Genomic DNA, 16,643 nt, shown 5'->3' on the forward strand with positions numbered 1-16,643 from the left:
CAAACAAACAAAACCTGATGGTGAATTCGTTGACACGATTCACATAAAATCTGAGCATGAGTCCATGTTTTTCTGAATTGCATGAACTTTATATTAAAATTCTCATCATACAGAATGTCCTTCCTCTTAGCTAAAACAAATTTTTAAAAATGATTTAAGAAGTGATTCAAGACAACAAACTCAGAGTTAGCACTACTCAGCCCAAACTCAATAGATTATTTTTTTAAGGAGGAGGCATTGAATTATTTTTAAAGTTGACAAATCAATATGAAAACAATTCTGTTTGCTTAAAATATTGTATTGGGAAAAATTATTTGCTTATTTTCTTGTCATTTTGTTTTAAATTGTTACTATAGTTGAAGATTTAATTTTTAGTAAAATGCTTTTTGATTATTACTAAAATTATGTGTCTGTGTATGACAAAATAAGCACTTTGTATTTTATGTGGTAATGATCTTCACCAAGCTGTGTAGAATGGCTTGTTTTGATAGTTATGCTGCTACCTAGGGCCCAGAATTTTCTAACATCTTTCTTTACAATCCAGGTCTACCTTCTCAAAGAAGAACTGGGACTACAACTTAGAATGTTGTATTTCTCCACTAGTGTGACTCTAATAAGTAGAGCAATTTTAACATTTTTTTCAATTCTTTTAACTAGAAAGAACCTTTTCTAAAGCTGACTTTTTTGTATCTTGCTTATAAAACTGATTGCTCTTTAAAGAAAATGGCATAGTTTAATCTGAACTTAAATAGAACCATTTTTCTTACAGGTTTGTTCACCTTAAGCATTTCTCCCATTCGCTCTTTTTTCCAACTCCTTGAAAACAGAGTGTTTAAATGAAACAAAAGGCCATGGTGCAAAATAGAAGCATAAGTCAATATTGTGACCACTTCCTACCCCACCAGCCCCCAGAGCCTTCATCCCCGTTTTAATGTGATGAAAACCACCTTACCACCTTGAGAAGTCACAGTGTGGTGGGGCTTCTGAAGCACCCCCAGGGGATTGGGAACTTGGATAGGACTTGTTCCCTAGTGACCTGCAGACCCTAGGAGTCAAGCTAGTAGAATAGAAATGATAAGTAGTATTCCCAAGTTTCAGATTGAAAGCAAACAAACAATTCTCATCTTTGGATGCAATTTAATTTTTAAGTATTTCTTCCTACCCTGTGTTGAAGTCTTTCGTCCCAAAGCCATGTAGTTGACTGGCCACTGGCATAGCTCATTAGCGAAAGACAGGATGGAGAGAAAGACAATACGTTGTTAGTGGACAGGAGAGGGCCTCCTCTCCCCCGGTTGCTGCTGGGACTAGAATTATTCCTATATCCCAATAAAAGGAATTTTTCTAAGACTTGCACTGGAGAATGAGTGATTGTTTATTTGCATGGAATTAAATCCCTGAGTTTCCAAAGTCCCATTTCCTTTTGCCCAATCATGGAAGTGTCTCTGTGGTTTCAGTAAAGCTAAAATCAGAGCCAGTGTCCAGAGTTCTTTTCCATGTTGGAGAAGGGGTCCATTCCAGCATCAGGCTATTTTAACATGTTGCCAGCTGTACTGTCCATTAGTCCCTTGCATGAGGGGTCCACAGGACCACCTGCTATGGAGGGAGCACAGGCAAATGCAAGGAAGCAGAGGGAAAAGAGACCCATGAGCCAGGAGTATAGAGCAACCAGAGCAACAGGAAAGATAATTCCTTTGTCTAGGACAGTGGTCTGCAAACTCATTAGTCAACAGAGCCAAATATCAACAGTACAAAGACAGATTTCTCTTGAGAGCCAGATTTTTTAAACTTAAACTTCTAACACTACTTCAAAATAGACTTGCCCAGGCCGTGGTATTTTGTGGAAGAGCTACACTCAAGGAGCCGAAGAGCCGCATGTGGCTCACAAGCTGCGGTTTGCTGACCACTGGTTAGGAGATTATACATTCCCAAGTTTTCCATGGGCTTGGAGTTGGCCATGCCTTTTCTGGCCAACCATCTCTGTCTCCAAGTTTGATTGACAGGCAAGTACCTTCGAAGCCCATGTCATCCCAACTTCACTGGGCATGTGCTTATCTTTCCTTTGCCCAGTCCCTTCCCCCAGCATTTTGCAGGAAGTAGGCTGGTGGTTCCCTGGGGAGTGCAAAGTAGCAGTTTCTTGGTGAAGCTGCCCAATGACATGCTTATAATGTTTGGCTTCCCCCTGTCCTCCTTTCTTATGAGTAATGACTAGTTCATCACAACGGTACACATTAACCCACACAAGTGACAGCAACCAGAGCAATTGTATAGAGTGATTTTGGAAAAAGCAGAAGCAAAACAAAAACTCTACAACTTGATCTCTTCAATCTTGATTAGAAAGAAATTATTGAAATAGCAATCATAGCCGAAACTGGTTTGGCTCAGTGTAGAGCCTCAGTCTGCGGACTGAAAGGTCCCAGGTTCGATTCCGGTCAGGGGCATGTACCTTGGTTGCGGGCACATCCCTGGTAGGGGGTATGCAGGAGGCAGCTGGTTGATGTTTCTCTCTCATCGACGTTTCTAGCTCTCTATCTCTCTCCCTTCCTCTCTGTAAAAAAATCAATAAAATATATTTTTTAAAAAAGAAAGAAAGAAATAGCAATCACAGCATTTATAAACAAAGGTCAACAAAACTCCAGACAGAACTTTATCAGCCACCCAGGAGTATTTCAATCACCAGCTTTGTCAGCAGACAGTCTGAGGCTACCACTTGCATAATTAGGTTTTGTAATGAATTCCTGAGGCATCCAGTGAGTTCGACAAAATGCTATCAAGGTTCCCAGACAGACTGTGGGAATACACATCAGATGATCTCAGGGGTGAAAGATTCCATAACGTCTATCATTTAACCATCCCACTGTTTCACTTCTAGTCAATGAGCAGTCCCGTTTCTCCTGCCTGAATGCAGACATTATGGAAGGGAAGAGAATAAAACAAATAGCTCTTGTTTGTTTACTGAGTGTCTGGCACTATGTGTACATTAGCTCTTCTAATGCCTCTAAGTAATTCTGTACAACTGAAGTCACTTCTATAATTTTCTAAAATAAAGTTTACCCTGCCCAACCTCACAGGCACTGAGTGGCATATTTGTGATTTGAACCCAGGTTTGTGACTTTTTCATTATGTCATATCGCTTTTCTAAAATAAGAAAGAGCTGATTTTTTTTATGGGGCTCATATTTTCAAAACATTTTCACATATAACTTTTACCTTGACATCACAGTTTTATGAGATAGACAAGGAAGTTATCATTTTCCAATTTTTATCACAGAGGAAGTTATCCAACTAGTAAGTGACTTCCCCAAGGTCACACCCCAAGTTATTGGAAAACCTGACTTTCCTTGGACTCCTATCTAGAGCTCTTTTAACTACTGTTCTGTCCCCGTCTTCAACCTTCATTTCTGTACTCACTGGAAATGTAAAATTACAGATTACCATGTCTAGGAAAAAAAGTACATTGTGTATTTTTGGGAGCATATATAGTGTCCCAAAAATGTAGGCACATACTTTGAATAATTATAAAGGCAGTATTTATTAAAATACATTTCATTTTCAAAATTGAGCTATGAGTTGTTAAAGTGTATATATGTTTAAAATTGTAGTAATCCCAGGTGAGTGCACAGTTAAACAGAGATTTTTCCAGAGGTAACCTCTCCAACAGTAGAAAGTTAGGCACTGACTTATGTCAACAGGCCAAATTCTTGGGAGCAAAGATGATTCTCCATGTTCCAAACCACACCCATAGAGCTACCTTCCCATGTGTTTAAGAAAACCCTCACCTTTCTCTGAAAGCCCAGTTGTTTTTTTTTAAACTTTAAAGCATTTTTATTGGTTCTCCTGAGCCTTGGCCAGTTCCTTTAAAGCCTTTTTAAAAAATATATATTTTATTGATTTTTTACAGAGAGGAAGTGAGAGGACTAGAGTGTTAGAAGTATCGATGAGAGAGAAACATCAGTCAACCACCTCCTGCACATCCCCTACTGGAGATGTGCCCACAGCCAAGGTACATACTCCTGACAGGAATGAAACCCGGGACCTCTCAGACCGCAGGCCGACACTCTATCCACTGAGCCAAACCGGTTTCAGCTACAAACTCTTTGAATTAGATAATTTCCTCTTTTGCATGCAGATTTCAAGCAGTGCTGAGAAACGTCGATTCTTCACATCTGAGAGGGAAATAGCAATGAGCATGTGCAGATGGCACTCATGTTGGGCACTTGGCAAAGTTGTCCCTGAGAATCACCCACCTCATGAATCACCACCAAACCAAGAGAGAATCAATCTAACCTGATAGTCAGAGGCAGCCAGGACAAATTTAAATGACTGTAAAAGCTTACAATGTTTGGAAATGAACTTGAAAGAAGCAGGTAAGTCCTAACTATTGCAGCACGGCAGCATTTTTGGGACTCTATCTTGTAGGAATCTTAAGTTCAGAAAACCACAGCATATAAGCTTGCCAATGGCAGTTGCATATAAAGTAGCAAAGATATGAATATGAAAATAAAATAGGTGCCAAACAATTAAAATGGATAGAAAAGAACGATACATCTATATTTAAAAGTGCACAGCCTTGCCTCAGTTGGTTGGAGCATTGTCCAGTGCACCAAATGGTTGTGAGTTCAATTTCTGGTCAGAGCCCATATGCAGGTTATGGGTTAAATCCTCAGTTGGCTTGTGTATAGCAGGCAAACGATTGATGTTTCTCTGTCACACTGATGTTTCTCTCTTTTTCCCTTGCCCTTTCTCTCTCTCTAAAATCTATAAAAACATATCCTCAAGTGAACATTTAAAAAATTGCAGACATTTATGAAGAGTGTTGATAACATCTGTATGAGGTAGCAGTATATTGTATTATAATTTTGTAATATTATAAAATGACTGTGGAAAAAACAGTCATTAAGATATTTTGTAAAATATACACATCCATAGAAAAACATTGGTTGGATTTCTCAGGTAAGATGGTTGGTCAAAAATGAATCATAGAATATTTTGCTCAACACTAACAAAATGTTGAAAAACCAGCAAAAATTACACTAATTGCAACAGCATGAGAAAACGGGCAAGACTTAAGGGAATAACTTCAAAACTGTGGAAGAAAAGGAATTGAAAATGCTGAAGTGGAGTAGCTGTAGAAGCAGAGCACATCTCCTTCTAAACTTCATTCTCCTTTCCTCTTTCCTCTTTTAGTCAAACGATAGAGTAAAATTTTTCCCCAGAAATCTCATTAATGCCACAAAATCTAAAGAGAAGCAAAATGTGAGAGTACTTTTGTTTTTCTTCATCTACCTAGAGAATTTTTCAATGTGGTGTTGGAGACATACTATGAATGGGGAAAGGAATGGAGGCTGTTTCTCTGATGGAAATAAAGACTACAGAATGGTCCGTAGTCAGAGAAACAAACCAGAGCTCAAGGACATCAGCTATTAGTAGACCACCCAGAAAAATTGAGTCAATCCTAGATCAAGGCACTTAACTGAATCTCAGGAACAGAGCTGAGGCCACCTTGGCAGCCAACTTCTGCACATGCCTCTGGTTTTCAGCTGGATTATTCCAATGGAAATCATGAGCAGATTAGGGAAGTGGGAGAGAATAGGGACATGGGGGTATGTATCCCCTCTTTTACCTCCATCTGTGGTCACCATCCCCAGTGACTGCTCTCTTCTGGGAATGGTTCCTGTTGGGCATTCTCTCTTTCAGGCTACAGTGTGAACCAGGATCCAGAGTTTCCCTCCTCTTGCCTCTTACAGTCTAGGAATAGACTCTTGCTAGCCCCCTGGCTCCCCATTATCTCCTGTTGGCTAGCCTGCACCTCCATAAAAAATCTCGTTATTAAGTTCTCTTCAGTTTATTCTTCTCAGCTAAATCCTTTTCAAGAAATTATCAAGAATCAGTCTTGAAGGAAAACACAAAGGTGCAGAGCTTATGAAAGATGGCCAAAAGGCTAACATAAAAGGTAATATCACACACACACACAATTAGTTCAAGCTATAGAACAAGTTACTATAGAATGATTTTTTAATTATACATGAACTTCAAGAAAAAAAAGTCAAAAATAACCAATTGAGATAAAACCTCAAAGATCAAAATTATATTATGAAATGAATAAATTAGAGACTTCGGGCAACTGAAGAGGCAACAGGGAAAGTATAACTCTAAAGGAAAGACGGGAGCCAGTGAAGCAGGCATTCTGATAAGAAAGTAGAAAAGAATGCAAATAGAGAGGAGGTAGGTAATATTAATGGAGATAGAGGAAGATAATGTAAAGCAAGAACAATTACAGTCCCTGAAGAAGAGTGCACACTAAGTGTAGCCAAAATAGAACAATCATATTCAGATATGATGCAAGAACATTTCCCTGAAATTTAGAGGGTAGAAAAGGTCAATATCAAAGTAAAAGGTAAGTGTTAAAAGTGATGAAAGGAAAATGGAAAACAAAAACACAAGAGTGCTGAAACCTCATCTTTCTAGTAGGGAATACATCCACACTGCTTAAAATTGAGGATTTTTAAAAAAATATTATTGTCTTCATCTTCAATACATTTCACAATCTTTCTCTTAGGCATTAGAAATGTCTAGAAAATAATAGACCTAGAGATTATTATGAAGGAGAAAAAAATCCCTTAGGTTTCACTTGTTGTTTTTTTTCTCCACTTAAATTAAATAAAATTAGATTTATTAACTTTTATTTAAAATAACAAATGTAGTAGAATCAGCTCTTTATAATTGCATTACTTTCTACTTTTTTTATACCTATTAATAAATCTGTCATGTCCTTACTATAAGCAAACATACACAGAAAATATCTGAAATAATATTTAATCATTAACAATGGTTCTTGCTATGTAGAAAAGTTGGGAATAATTTCTTTTACTTCTATCTTTTAAATTTTCTTCTCTCTTTGAATTATTTTATAATAAGCATGTATTATTTCTTCCAAAACAAAAGAATGGTTTAAAAAGGAAGAAGTGAGCAAGAAATAGAATGGAACCAAATATGTTAACAGCAGATAATTCTAGAGGTAGAAATGGATAATTTGTTATTGTCATATTTATACTTGCGGTTTTTTTAATTTCCAAATAGTTTTTCTAAAAGAAATATGAATTACACTGGAAATACATAAAAATGTTAGCAAATTGTCCAAAAGGATAAGATATTTTTTTCACATGTTCCTCTCTCTATAGTCTATCTATAATAATAAAAGCATAATATGCCAATAAGACCAGACAACCTTCTGGATGAAGCTGTGGCAGTGGGGGCCAAATCCCTTGCACAAATTTTGTTCATCATGCCTCTAGTTTTTCTATAAATAATTAGATTTGCAATTAGAAAAACAAACATTTTTGACATTAGGTAGGGAGCATGTAATAAGACCTGTGTTCTTCCCCCGATTTTGTGACATTTGGTAAGATACTTAACTTCTCTGGGCTTTATTTCTTCATTCATTCACTCAAAAAATCATTGGCATACCTTGGACCTTTCTCATGAAATTAAAATTTAGGCTCTAGAAATGGTAATGAAGACAAATAAAACATGGTCTGGCTCTTTAGGAAAATATAGTCTAATTGAGGAAAGCAGATAACATAAATGGCATAATGTCACAGGTATCCTCTTGAGGTATACATAAGATACTTTAGAAATGTAAAGGAGTTTGGGGAAATATTACAAATAAGGTGGCATTTGGTGAGAACATTGCTAGGACAGAAGGAAAAACAGTATTCCAGGCAGAGAAACAGAAGGTCCAGAGCAGGGAGTGTGAAACAGCCAGATGTGTTCAGGGATGATTGAGAAGGTCACTAAGTTGGAGCAACAAGTGTGATAGGAGAGTGACAAAGCACATCACCTAAAGGTACACTGGTACACTGATGCCAAAGTGAGGCAGATTCTGTCAAGATAAAACAATAGGATTCTTCCAAGGAAAACAAGGATCCATCAAATGACAGAATTTCATTTTAGAAAAATTATTCGGCTAATAGTGCCAACAGAGGTCAGAAGGCAGAGACAAGATCCAGAAAGCCAGGGAAGATGCTATCCTTAGTCCAGGTAAACAGCAATGAGGACTGGAACCACAGCAATGGTAGGGATGGATTCAGAAGATCTCATGACCAAAGGAGTAAGAGAAAGGGGTGAAGAGCAGGATAGTTAGTCTAGAGACTTATATATAAACTATATAGAATAAGCAGAAGTTGCCGAGACCGGTTTGGCTTAGTGGATAGAGCATAGGCCTGTGTACTGAAATGTCCCAGGTTCGATTCTGGTCAAGGGCATGTACCGTGGTTGAGGGCATGTCCCCGGTAGGGGGTGTGCAAGAGGCAGCTGATCGATGATTCTCTCTCATAGATGTTTCTAACTCTCTATCCCTCTCTCTTCCTCTCTGTAAAAAAATCAATAAAATATATTTTTTTAAAAAGAATAAGCAGAAGTTTAGAGAATGAAGCATATGAGAAAAGGAAGCAGAGAAAAGGATGATGTTGATGTTCCCACATGTGTCAAACACAAGGCCCGCGGGCCAAATCCAGCCCGCCAGGCCTTGCAATGTGGCCCGCACCGCACTGTCATCACTGCACTCAGCTGTCAGTTTATGACATTGTCAGTTTATGACTGCTCAGTAAACCATTCGGCCCGCGATTTAGGCTGAATTTTAGATTTTGGCCCCTTCTCTGATTGAGTTCGACACCCCTACCGGGTCTAGACTAAGTATCTGTGTGAATTTGGAGAAAGGAAATACTGGAGAAGTAAGTATTGAAATGAAGAAAAATAAATGAGACAGTCAAGCTGATATTTAGGTTGCAGTTAGCTGGAAAAATTTATTTCAAGATTTATGTATTTCCATTAATGCAAATTTTCTCCCAGAGCACTTCTATCATTGTTCACATTTCAATGGACTCCAGCATTTTTTTTTTTACTATTAAAATCTCCTCATTATCCATAACTGATAACCATGGAGCACATCGGGCTGCAATGCTTAATACTCTGCAAAAGCATCCCAGAACTACATCATTGCATGAGTGAAGACTTAGAAGTAAAAGAGCCCATCATAAATATATATATATAATGGCTACAAGGTAACTGTTATATGACAGCTCTTTGCATAAGAATAATTTCTGACCTGTATATGGCCATAAAATCATTAAATTTGAATATTTATGTAGCATACGTCCCCATAATTATGTTCATTGATGAGTAATAACTCTATTCCATTTCACAAAATGAGAATATTAAAATGAGAAAGCTTAAATGGCTTCCCTCTGATGAGCACAGCAGGAAAGAGATTAATAATATGGACCTCTTGACTCAACGCCTTAATAACCAAACTAAAGCATGCATATGTATTGAGCCAGACATACTTTTTATTAGACAGCAAATTGAAGTTCCAGATTACTTTTGAAATAGTTTTATGATATTTTTGTGAACTTTGTCTCATTTGACATTCTCTCATTTATGTTACATATGTGAAAATAATTATTCATCACTCATATATATGAAAGAGCCATTAATAATTATTTCCCAATATAAATAGAAAAAGAAAAATACCCCCAAGTTGATATTCAAAAAACAAAAAAATAAAAACAATATAAAAACAAGGAACTATCTATTTCTAAAACTTGAAAGAAATTTTCCATCCAGATCAATGGAAAAAGGACACCATTTGTCCTTGGGGTCCTTACATTTCACATTCTTTCTTGTAGTTCATACCTTCTCCCTATATTCACTTTACTTCTTGTTGGGCTGTATCCTTTCAAACTTCTTTTAGTGAAGACTTCTTGATGGCAAATTTTCTTAATCTTTGAATGTGTGAAAACATTGTTAATTTACTCTCATTCTCAATGTTAAATGAATAAGTGAATGGCCAAGGTGTCAGTGTGTCTAAGCCAAGAACACTTTGCAATTTGGTTCTTGGGTAGGAAGAGACTTTTGTACCATGTAGGTTTTAAAATGATTTTTACAACATGAGATTCTAGAAGGAGGACTGCAGTCATGGAGACCAAGACACCCAGGGTTGGGGTGAGAGAGACAAGGTTCTTAGGCACAGCCAGCAGTTTGGAGGCGAGCTGGTCTTCTTTTATATATATATATATATATATATATATATATATATATATATATATATATATATATAGTATATTTTTATTTATTTCATAGAGGAAGGGAGTGGGAGAGGTAGAAACATCAATGATGAGAGAGGACCATTGATTGGCTGCCTCTTGCACAACCCCCACTAGAGATCGTGCCCACAACTTGGGCATGTGCCCTGACTGGGAATCAACCATGACCTCCTGGTTCATAAGTCGGTGCTCAACCATTGAGCCACACTGGCCAGATGAAGCTGGCTTCTGGATCAATCTGTGCAGGAAGAATTGGCTCTAGCCTATACTTGGGATAAGTACACAAAGACCCTATGTGTAGCAGTACACATTTAACAATCTTGAAACAGATGTAACTGTTTTTAGCACTCTAAGTTAAATTTGCACTAGAGCCCTTATTTGATCCAATGATAGTAATTTTTCTCATGCAAGGTAACTCATTGACCATTGACGTCAGTTTAAACTAGGTCTCTTTTGATCAATTCAGCATTTCCTCTTTCTTCCCCTCTTCCATTCCCCTCAGGAATGATGATATTCTGACATCAACACTAGGAGAGAGGCATGCAAAGATAGGCCTCCCTCTATGCTAGTTCCTGCTGAGATAGACAATCAATGCTGGCCTTTGGGCTTCAGGGCTTGGCCCCACTTGGCCCACACTGGAACATCTGTGCCCCAGTCTCCTCTCTACTAACCAGGTCCACAGAGATCACAGCAATTCTTTAACACCTCAATAAGCAAAGACTGTCTGGACCATGCCCAGTCTCTGCCACTTCCCAGGGGCCTGGAAAACTCATCCATCTTCATGCACTCTTTTTCTGCTCTCTTCCTGCTCTGATTCCTTCAGAAATCACAGAGTCTTTCTCTCTCCTGAAGTCCAGTTTTTGCTTCACGAAGCCCCATTCTCTTTTCAAAACCAGCTGGAAACTTGTCACCATTCAGCCCTTGTGCATCAGTTTTATGCATTTCCAGTTTTCCCCACCAAAATCATCCAACTAACGCACAGAGACGTCATGGTCATTGGTAACCCAATGCCCTAGAGGTGACAGGACCTCCTGTGGATGACTCAAGGAGGACTGGGAATTTGAGGTCCTGGGCATTAGGGACCATCACAAAAGGCTCTTTGCCCAAGCTTGTACAGAAGGAAGAGTGCCATTCTTTTCCAGTACAAGACATTTTAGACTGCATAGGACTTTCAGAATTATTGCCAGACCCTTGGCATGAGGCAGCCCCTTCAAAGACAAGACAGCAATAGAATCTCCTGCAAGACTGTGGGAGTAGGGAGTAGAGTAACTCAGAGCCTAACTGATCCAGAGAATTTCTTTATGGATATGAGAAATTTTAAAGACCAGATGTGTTATGGAATTAAATGTATACCTGCTACAATCGAAACATTAGGCCCAGGAATGCTCTTACTTAATGGTATTTATTAATATATATTATTTAATGCATAACAATTTGTAAGGCCCACGTGGATATGGACAAACTTTTTATTTTTGTTATCAAATATATTTCATTTGTATTTTGCTATACACAACTTTCAAACTGACAAAGAATAATTCTCCACCATTCCATTCTTTTCAAACAATGACATGATTTGAAAGATTGCTATGGTAAGAGATAATGGCTCTGGCTTTTTTGGCCAGATGTCCTCCAATTTAGCAGTTCAGGACTCAATTTGCATTTCTGTTGGAGGAATTCATTGAACACCTATTATTATTATCATCATTATTATTACCTAGCTGTCCCCATACCCCACCTACACTTATCTGGAAAATGCTATTTACCTTGCGTTTTGTGCACATAGCCATTGCTGACTCTGGGAATTTTTAAATTTTGACAACAAAAAGAAAAAGGACCCACTCTCTTCTAGAGAAGCTGACGCGGACAGCATCGCATAGCAGCAATTTCCAACCTTGCACATGAGGATTCCCAGGAGATCTTTATAAAAAATGACCAGTCTGGACTTTACTCTAGGCCCACTGGTGGTAAGGCCCAGACACTAAAATTTTCCCCTAAATCTTTGTATTTTGACTAGATTCATTACTACTGAAAAGTTGAAAGAGTGCAGTGAATGTCTATATACCCTTAATTCTGACTATCTAGGGATGAATGGGCTTTTTAAAAAACTCCCCAGGTGATATTAACTGCAGAATTGAAAACAGCCCCAGATGCTGTAATATGTAATGGGAAACAACCCAAATACAGACAGGACAGACAGTGCGAAATGAAGCAGATACACCCAGGACAGACATAAAAAGAGATCCTGTGACACGCAGGATCCTGTAGTGCATACCCTGAAATCATGATAATAAAATAATGTTTGGGGCTTAAAGTAGTGTGATGTACCATCTTGTTCATGGAAATCAAAAGATTCAGAAATGGTATACAGAAGCAAGAAGATTCTATAGCCTAACCCTTAAACAAAATAAAACCAGGGGCTTTATTGGCTTAAAAGATGGAGAATATGTTAAGAGAAATACATTAAAACAAATACACACAAAGAAACAAACACATGAGGCCCCAAGAAAATAGGATTAAAGATAACGAGACAACATGCTTAGCTACAAATCCCAGCAACACAGGCGCTGTATCAAAAAGGGATGGGGCAGGGCCACAGGCGTGCTCTGTCCAAGTGGCAAGATATGTTTTGCTGCTGATAATGTAGTTTAGAATCAGCATGCTGATAATAAAAGGCAGGCAGAGTTTTAGTTGCCTCTATTTATTTAGCTACTAGAGGCCTGGTGCACAAAAATTTGTGCACTGTTGTGGGGTGGGGGTGGGGGGTTCTTCAGCCCAGTCTGCCCCCTCTCAGAGTCAGGGAGCCCTCAGGGGATGTCCTATTGACAGCTTAGGGGAGTGGGCCGAAGCCACAGTCTGACCTTCCTTTGTGTGAGGCAACCTGGCGATCAGTGGAAGGTGATGCCCCCATCATGCCTCTGCTGCTGCCACTGCCTGCTGCGAGGCTGCCTGAGCCTCGGCTTAGCAGCCACTGTTGTTTGCCTAAGACTTGGCCCGGCCCTCATTGCCTGAGCCTTGGGCCCTTGCAATGGCAGCAGCCATCCACAGCTTGCCTGAGCCTTGGGCCAGCACTGGGCAGCAGCAGCCTCCAATGGCAGTTTGCCTGAGCCTCAGACAGCTGCTGTGACTTTGTCTGGAAGAACGTCAGGATGGCTGTCCGGAAGACATCTAAGCATACTACCTTCTTATTAGTATAGATATTTAGAAATATTCTCTGTAGATCATGCATCCCCTTATCATCTGGGCCCAGGGGAAAATAATTCTACCCTCAGCCCCTGTGTCCTTGCTCCCAAGTCCAGTTTTGGGGAGACCAGGTTTGCAGCTGTCCACTGCTCTCATTATCTTTGCAGAAGAGTCTTGGTTTCTGTTTACAAATGTTCATTCATTTTGCAAAAATACAATGATGCAGTAACTCTATCTTATGCAAATATTCTCAAAAAGGGATTTGGGGCTGTGTGATCTTAGAATACAATCCTCAAAGATATAAAATACAAGTTCTACAGTATTTTCAGGCTAATAATTTGCCCAGGAATATACTAGAAGTCATTTCCCTGAGCTAAAAATAAGTCAGTTTTCCCAAACTATAAGAGTCTGAGTGAATTTTGAAAGGGGGAATTCAGTAAACCAAAAATAATGTGAGATTAATTGAAGTCTCGCTCTTTTATCTTTAAGTTTAGTTTAGGGAGGAAAATATATTGTATCAAAATTCAAAGGATAAATACTTATAAAACAAAGCCAGACTTTCAAAATTCACATACAACAAATGATCCTTCAGGAAAGGAAGGAATAGAGTTAAGTATCAATTACAACAGTATTTTAAAGAATAATATGAAAATATAGACATTTGGGCATTCTCTTCCCAGTACAAAGAATGACACAATACAGCCACGCTTATGAACCAAGAATAATGTCTCCAAACTACATTTCTTTAGAGAAAAAGCAATCTGTGAAAAATAATGTATAGGATCAAGAATTCTTAATGCCATAGAATAGTAGTCACAGAAAAATTCAAGGCGTTTTTTTTGTTTGTTTTGTTTTGTTTTTTTTGGTGTGTGCATGTGTGTGTGTGTGTGTGTGTGTGTGTGTGTGTGTGTGTGAAAGCGTAAAAATATCCCTCTGTGTTTAAGGAGACTGTAAGTCTGGTTCTGTCTTTGATAATAACTCAAAATTGTAGACAAAATATTCCAAAATTTGATAAGAGAGAAACAATATTGTACAAAGAGTTCATTAACCTGCTTATTGGCACATCATTTTTAGATGATCACACACACACACAAAAAAAATTCCTTCAAGGATTCTAATCTCCTGGACTCCCATAGTTGCCTAGGGTCAGAGGAACAGAGAGTAATCAATGAAAACAAAAATATTTTAGCAGACCAGTGCACTGATTACATTCTATAAAGTGCCTCCAAGTTACCAAATCCTTGTTTAATATTTTTAATTCTTTATATGTTATTAAACCCCAAGCTACAAAGCATTGCAACTGTAGAATCATAATTGGCTTCTCATTTCTGAAGTTCTTCTCCAAAGAACATCATCAGGAGAAGGAAGGCATGGGACTACTCACTGTGGCCAACAACAAGTCACCAGCAACTCTGCCCCGATCCCTGGCAGCTGGAGTCAGGGGGTCAGTGCCTTCCCTTTGTCATATCTCATCACAAATCAGCAGGCTGGGTTCCTGTATCGCCAAGCAGTCAGTCCTGCCCCAAATGGCACATCCCCATGCTGAGGTAGTCCGGATGGGCACTGCCCTGGCACAGGCAGCCAGCCCTGTATGCAGGGACCGCACAGCCTGACAGACCAGTCCTGCCTGGGAGAAGCTCCTGCCCTGGGAGGGGCACAGGGCCCAAGAACAGATGAGTCACACACTGGGTGACACACCGACTCACAAACAGCAAAGGCTTCCCTTTTTGGCAAGCGATCCAGGCCTATGGTGGAGGTACTTGGCAGTGGCTATTAACATCCCTAGGAATCTGCCTGGACCTGAAAATGGAACACAGAAAACACCCGTGCCTATTGCTTGGAACTCTGTCTTTGCCTGGCGTCCTGGTCATTAGGATCTGGTAGTATGGCTCTCTAATTGTTTCTGGCTGTCCCCAGTTCCAGGCGCAAGACAGCATGGCATTTCCTAATTCCCTTGTGATTGGATGGGGTCATGTGGGTTGTGCTGTCATGGTAACCAGCAACTCAACATGGTAGCTACTCCATCAGCCTGGGTCCCTCAGTCACAGTGATAAACCGAAGGCCCTGTGCACCTGTGTCAGGCGGGCATGAGCAAAAATGACTCCTTGTTGTTCTCAGTGGCTGAAATGTGGGAGCTATTTTATAACTCAACATAATCTACCCTCCATTGACACTAGGAGGAAGCTTGGAAGGCAACATGGACAGGAATACAGCTTTCCAATTTTGAACACTCAAAATTCTTTCTGTGTGTCTGTCTGTCTCTCTCTCTCTAATTTTTAATTTTTTTTTTTTTTTAGCATTCATAGACTTTCTGGCTTTCCAAAGCCCAGATTTCAAAAACCAACCACACTCAGCTTTATCTAGGGTGTGGCATTTTTCAAAGCCTTCACTAAGAAGTTCTTGCAACACATGGAGAAGCACCCCTGTTTTTACTCTCAGTGCTCCCTCATCTTCATTTTGCATAATGGCTTGCTCTGGGGAATTCCCAGAGATTTGAGAATCCACCTATTGGCCTATGTCCAACTGAGGGTGTCTATCAGGTGGGACATTTCTTTATTTTCACTAAATTTCATGTACCTAAGGGGCTGTATACTTGTGGGTATATTATTTTACATAAAATATGATCCCTGGCCATTAAGAGGTTACAATCTTATTGGGAAGAGAAGAAACATAAATGTGAAAAATGTGCAAAGCCTTCTCTCCCACTAAAAGCTGAAGCAGAAAGTCTGAAGCAGGGGAAGGCTGCTGGAGGCTGGTGGCCCAGACTTTGAAGGACACATCCAATTCCTATTGATGAGCAAAGCTTGGCAACAGGAAAGACTGAGGATCATTCATACTTTATGTGCTCAATAAACTTTTATTGAGCATCTACTAGAGACTGGAAATATAAAAGGTGGAAGTGTTTTTGGAGCTCACCCAAGCGCAAATCAGAGAACCAGCTTGGCTTTTATTAACTGGGATTCCCTGCTTTTTAAAAGGAGAGTTCTGGCATCATCTAAATAAAGCAGAGCTCCCAAGCATAGCTCTAGCATGGCAACCAGTTGCTCCTTCACTCACATGTGATATTTACATTGATAACACCTTGTTTTCATCACGTTGTTTCAAGTCTCCAGGCCTCTGCGTGTGCCATGCCCTATTCCAAGGACGACCTTCCCTCCTCATGTGCTGGCCAACTCTCCTTGTCCTCAGTCATGATTCAACCCAAATGCTCCTGAGAAAGTCTCCTCCAAAGCCTGAGGTGAAACTGAGTAGCCCTCCTTCTGCACACATCCCCCTAGCTCTCACGCTGTAATGCTGGAAGCTGATTCTTCCCTCTGACGTCATCTTCACCAGGGTGGAAACCTGCCCTGTCTTGTCCATCTTG

At 39.5% G+C, this 16,643-nt stretch overlaps 1 protein-coding gene across 1 annotated transcript in view; it reads right to left on the reverse strand.

Moving 5' to 3' along the window:
* LOC311625508 (putative adhesion G protein-coupled receptor F2P) overlaps positions 1-14,894 on the reverse strand; it is a 41,897-nt gene extending 27,003 nt beyond the window's left edge. Inside the window, exon 1 of the mRNA XM_084889854.1 lies at positions 14,664-14,894. The gene's annotated coding sequence lies outside the window, so the exon portion shown is untranslated. The remainder of the gene's footprint in view (positions 1-14,663) is intronic.
* Positions 14,895-16,643: the final 1,749 nt, after the last annotated feature.

This window comes from Pipistrellus hanaki, assembly GCF_964339955.1.
Source record: "Pipistrellus hanaki genome assembly, chromosome: 7".
In the NCBI taxonomy this organism is placed as follows: domain Eukaryota; kingdom Metazoa; phylum Chordata; class Mammalia; order Chiroptera; family Vespertilionidae; genus Pipistrellus; species Pipistrellus hanaki.